The sequence below is a fragment of the Canis aureus genome, chromosome 6 (genome assembly GCF_053574225.1).
Source record: "Canis aureus isolate CA01 chromosome 6, VMU_Caureus_v.1.0, whole genome shotgun sequence".
Taxonomy (NCBI): domain Eukaryota; kingdom Metazoa; phylum Chordata; class Mammalia; order Carnivora; family Canidae; genus Canis; species Canis aureus.
The window spans coordinates 19605144-19611143 of NC_135616.1; positions in this window are offsets into that span (position 1 = coordinate 19605144).

Below are 6000 nucleotides of genomic sequence, written 5' to 3' on the forward strand. Positions count from 1 at the left end.
CGGTGACTTTTGTCCTGTAGTTTTAGCATTCATTACTTTATAATTTAAACGATCTCCTTATACCCTATAATAAGAGAATTGAAATCCTCATTAAACAGTGTGCTAGGACGAAGGCTAAAAGTCAGGCCTGAAATAAGGCTTGAAAATCTGTAACTTTGAAACAGGATTTAAATGCAATAAGATGTCACCAAAGAGTCCCCAAATCCACTATCATGTGTTCTGTAAATTTAGCAGAAAAGAATCAAGTGAAACAACACTAGAGGCATTGCTGAGCAGAGGAATATGGAAGGAAACATAACCTACAACAGTTAAACTATCCCTGCTTCCCAGACGCTGCCGCAAGTTTACATTTATTCACACGGGAAATTTTATATTGCATAAGGCTTAAATTTTAAATTTCAGAATTCAGCATGTGGATAGCATGCAACTCTCCGGTGTTGCTGGTACATAAAGTATCTGATAGGCAGTTGTAGACAATTTGCTGAGAAACAGGACTCACCATGGGGCTTCGTGTGTCATAGAAAGCCTGTGGAATTCAACCCCTGGGTAAGAGGGAAACCAGTGCAGTTTTTAAAATAGCACGACACTTTTAGAGAGATCTTTTTGGAAGCTGTGTGGAGGAAGACGGGACGGGGGCAGGATGACCTGGTAGGGGACTAGTTTTGTGATTAGTTCAAGGAAGATCGGGACATGACCGGATCAGTGATGGCAGTTTGGGAAGAAAGCATAATTTGAGAGGTACTGAGCCAGTGAGCCAACAAATACGAAGTGAATGCCTGCTACGTGCCAATCTCTACCTTAGGAGGTAAAATCCACAGCATCTGGAGTTTGATTGGATATGTGGTGGCCAAACTAGGTGGATAGGAGAAAAGGGGAGATTTCTTCTAAGAAGTTCTGCAAAGGCTATTTAGACCAGGAGGAGTTTGAATTTGGCCAGGGGTGAAGGGAAAACTTGTAAGAGGCAGACACTGAAGGTAAGGATGAAGCTCTCTGTGCAGACCAAACCAGCCAAACCAAGGCCTGGATGTGGGACATAGGGTTTAGGTTACAGAACATGAAGCCAGCTTGTCTAATGGAAGCATTGGGGGCCTTACTGGTTATAATGGAAGATTAAGCTGAATGTTTATATAACGCATATTTTGGGAAGACTTTTGAAGGAGAGGATAAAGCCTTTGGATTTAATTCTGAATGTGGTGCATGGTGACTGCAACATTTCATAACAAATTCTAGATCACGCTTAACAGGAAAATTTAAAGTTAAGATGAGAGTCATGAGTCCATCTTTGGTATATAGAGATGCTTTTTATTGTTTTTAAGTTTTTTTTTTTAATTTATTCATGAGAGACAAAGAGAGAGAGAGGCAGAGACAGAGGCAGAGGGAGAAGCAAGCTCCATGCAGGGAGCCTGACATGGGACTTGATCCTGAGTCTCTAGGATCATGCCCTGGAAAGAAGGCGTCACTAAACTGCTGAACCCCCTGGGCTGCCCTATAGAGATGTTTTAAACCAAATTTCATCTTGTATCAGTTACTCAGTGATGGTTCTTTTGCATATTTAGTGTTTCGGGTAGACTGAGTACCCTTTTTATAACTTACACAGTATTATTATCTGGGCCTTGAATTGTATACTGTCCCAACACCTGCCCATTTTCTCCCGTGTTAAAGACTCTGTATGGATATGACAGATTAAATTATAATACAGTTTGATAGAAATCTACTTTTACTTGTTCTGAACTACCACATTATGTTATTCTCTTCCATTGTAAATGTGTATTCCAGATCAAATGCTAGTTACATTTCAAAGAAATAATTTGCATTAAATCAAATGTTGCATTATTCTTCCCTTTCCAAAAACACAAAGCAGATCTTTAATCAAAAAGAAGACATTGCCAATTTCAGGTCTTTCCTGTCTTTTAATTTGCAGCTTGTACATTCCTACTAAGAGCTCATTCAATTTTATTCTAATATAACTAATAATTTAAAAACATTTGAAAGTCATTTTTAAGACTAAGATTGAAAACTCTTGTTTATCTAATTTCTATTCAATTTCTGCTGAATAGTATTTGAATTGGTTTCCTGCACATCATAGTGGGCTATGCCTATAAGCAAAAATATAAATTATCTTTTGCTAAAACCTGATTCAGAAATTACTGTCTCTAGAAAACCTTCAAGGATTGATTTTTTTGGCTCCATATTTTTTGTTCTCCTTAGTACCATCCCAGAACTGAGTCATGTAGTACATTTCCAAACCACATCTGCTAGTTAACAGCACCTAGCAGCACTAGTATAGGCTCATTGACAATCTGAGGCTAACTCCTCCCACTAACACAGGATGCAAACACACAGAGAATTCGATCACTAATAATACCAAGAGACAACAGCTAAAATAAACATGTGGCAACTTATTAGATTGTAAGTTCCTTCTGGGTAAAAATATCCTGTCAATTATATTGACCCCATTATAGAACCTAGAAGAGAAAGCATTTTATAGACTTCTCATGTACTCCACCAAGTTCAAGGCAATCCTGAGCTGGATGATCAGGTTAGGTTTTAGTAGGGATGTGGGGGAGGACAAATAGTCTGGTTATCAGGGAGCAAAGGCTTCACAACCCATTATGAGAGAAAAAGAGAGCTCATGAGGTTGGCCAGATGAGCTGCCCAGTATAAATGGGCTCAGGTCCTGGCCACTACTTGGAATCCTTCCCACTCCCCACTCCCAGGGCTGAGTTTTTACTACTCCTGATGATGGCAAAACTCCTCAGCTGTTTATAAAATAGCACAGGACCCTGGAACTACAGACCAACTCTCTTTTGCCAGACGACTGACTGCCTGAAAGCATGATCAGGTAGGCAGACATCAGGGGGAGGGCAGGCTGCCAGTACACCCATGTTCCCCACCCACCTCTGAGCTCCTTGCATACATGGATGGAACTAGGTGGGTTATTTTGTCAGTACTCTTATTTGTGGCACTTGGCTCTTGTTCTAGATTTATCAGAGAAGCATTCTCTTTAGCCAAGTGTTCATAGGTCAATAACTACATGGCCTTATTGATCACTCTGTATTTTTCTATATGTATGTGATAAAAAACCCTCCCTGCTGCATGTGTTTTCTTTGGTGTTCCCTGCACAAAATGTCGATCTTTCTGTGATCTATATAGACAAAGAATTTGTATTTTTCCCTTTGTTAATCTTTTCATAAGATATCGATCCTCCTGTGATTCACATAGGCAAAGCAATATTTGATGAGTCATGGAAAACTAAGAAAGTACAATAGTAATGCAGCTGCAAAATGAATGCATAGCTGTTCATAGAAAAGCCGAGGTTCCTATATTCTAACCAGGCACTTGACTTGAACTCGTATCCATAGTTATTAGAGCCACATTTCTATCGACCACCGCTCTAGTGGCCATTGTGATCTTTTCAGGCTGAGAAAATGTCCTTACTTAGGGTAACACATAAAAGTGTCAGTTGTCAAAGTGGAGTGTTAACTATGTAAGACTATGATGGTCCTCCCTGGTAGGGATTAGCCTGCAAACAGAATCACTAGTGGTTAGCTACAGTGTCCTAGAACCACTAGGGTGGTGGTAGAAGGACCTCTTTATCACCTTTATTATCTAGGGTAATAAAGCAATGTCTTGGTGACCAAGGATCCATAGAGAGAAATGAAGGTTTTTAAACTAAACAAAGGGAGCAAAAAAGAAAGGAGATTAGTGTAAAGGGCTGGACCCTGTTACTTCAGGTCCTGTAGTCTCTGCAAAAATAAGCCCAGACACCTGACTCAGAGGAGAGATTAGAAAACCAGAGAAAACCAGTGATAAAAGAGCTGCCTGCTAAGTCAGTGATTAAAGAATACAGAAATCCTCAAAACAATGTGATCATTATCCATCAGGTATCCCTGAAATATGACCTGGCCAGATACTAAGCAGCTTGGGACACACATATTTCTTAGGAATTACCAAGGGGGAGAGAAGAAGAGCCAATATCCACCCTCTTCTCTAGCAATTACTTGTCCCATCACATGAATCAACCTTCTGTTCAGCAATCAGCCTCCCTCTTTCCTGACCCACCAGGAACACTGTGACCCTAGACTTCCACTAGGGAATCAAAAGTAACTTCTAAAGAAATACCTGATTTATAACTCTTCTGTGTGGGACACCTATATAAACAGCAAGGACTTCCTCACTGGTCGAACCTCAGGAAACTGGATCCTGGAAAGAGAAATAGCTGGGCATGGCTCACCATGTCCTCTAGGACTGCTCAGGGTCAGATAGGGGAACTTGGGTAGCCTGAGAACATCCGCACCTACCATAATGCTGTTTGTGTTACTTGCAAGCTAAATCAACACATGAAAAGCAAACCACAAGAGAATTGCCCCAGGGTTATAGCCCAGGAAAGAAGGTCCCCTACCCAAAAGTTGGCCAAGTGAGAGAAACACCAATGAGGCAGGAGCAAGGCTGAGTTTGGGGCTTCACTGTGCTCACAAATATAATTTTGACAGACTTGGTTTTCAAATATAAACCTAAAGAAGAAATAAAGAGTGTGAAAAAGACCAAAGGCAAATAAACCAGAGTACACACATAGCCTTCTCTCATGGTATCTCTACCAAATGAACCAAGAGAGGGGATAATTTACTGCCTGCATTTAACCCATCATGAGCAGTGTTTACTGTAAAATATGAAGCCAGCAACTGAAGCTGACACTGACCTTGGCAGAATTACATAACAATTGTCTACCCTTTTTCAATAAGCCTCCTCCTTGAAGGAACCTCACTTCTTCACTCAAGAAACTGTATCCATTTGTTCCCTCAAATCCTGCTCAGAAGCCTACAAAAAAAGATATATTTTTAAGATTTTATTTATTTATTAAAGATTTTATTTGTCTATTTAAGAGAGAGAGAGAGAGAGAGAGAGAGATAACAATAGAGTGGGATAGAGCAGAGGGTGAAGGACAAGCAGACTCCTCCCTGAGTGAGGCGCCCTATGTGGAGCTCAGTCCCAGGGCCTTGGGATCATGACCTGAGCCAAAATCAAGAGTTGCACACTTAACCAGGTTAACCACCTAGGGGCCCTGCAAAAAGATATTTTTTGAACAGTAAAGAGCTTTGTTCTTTTTCCTTTTTTAAAAGGGCTATTGTAATTAAACATAGCACACTTATCAATATTCCCAAAAGGAAGTTATGGGATATTTAACTCTTTATATAATCATATATATATACAAAATATGCACTCTCATGACAGAAAAAAAAATCCTCATTGTACATATATATTTTAAAACACTAATTTTTAGGAAAATTGAAAAGCTATAGGCTGAGGGACAAGAATTATTTTAAAACACTCATTTTAAAAATTATTTTATTTATTTATTTGACAGAGTGTGAGCACATGAGCAGGGGAGGGGCAGAGGGAGAGGAACAAGCAGACTTCTCACTGAGCAGTGAGCCTGACCTAAGGCTAGATCCCAGGATGCTGAGATCATGTCCTGAGCCAGAGTCAGATGCTCAACCAACTTAGCCACTCAGGTGCCCCCAATATACCTCTTTTTAATGAGAAAGAAAGAATGAATTGGATGAAAGAGTTAGTTAAAATATTCTCAGCTATTATTTATGTCATGGCCTTTTGAAAAAGCACAATACTCTTGTACACTAGCTCTATGGGAACTACAATGTCAAAGAAGATTATATGCTTAGAACTATCAAGTGTAGGAGACAGGAAAATCTTCCCATTAATTGTTTACTGATACCTCCTGTTAAGTCAGCTCTACAAACAACCTCTAAAGAATCTTAAATGTTATTGAAACAACCTTAAATTCAGAATCTACCAACCCCATAGTAGAAAGCTCCTTGGAAGCATGCTGACAGCACATTATCATGAGGTTGAAATACTTAGGTGGACACCCTTGCTGCAGGCAGGCCAGGAGCCAGCATTCCCAACGCTGAACTCCAGGTCAGATGCTTTGTCTTCAGCTAAGTTGATGCCTTCATGTTTTTGTGGTCTAACCCAAGTGTA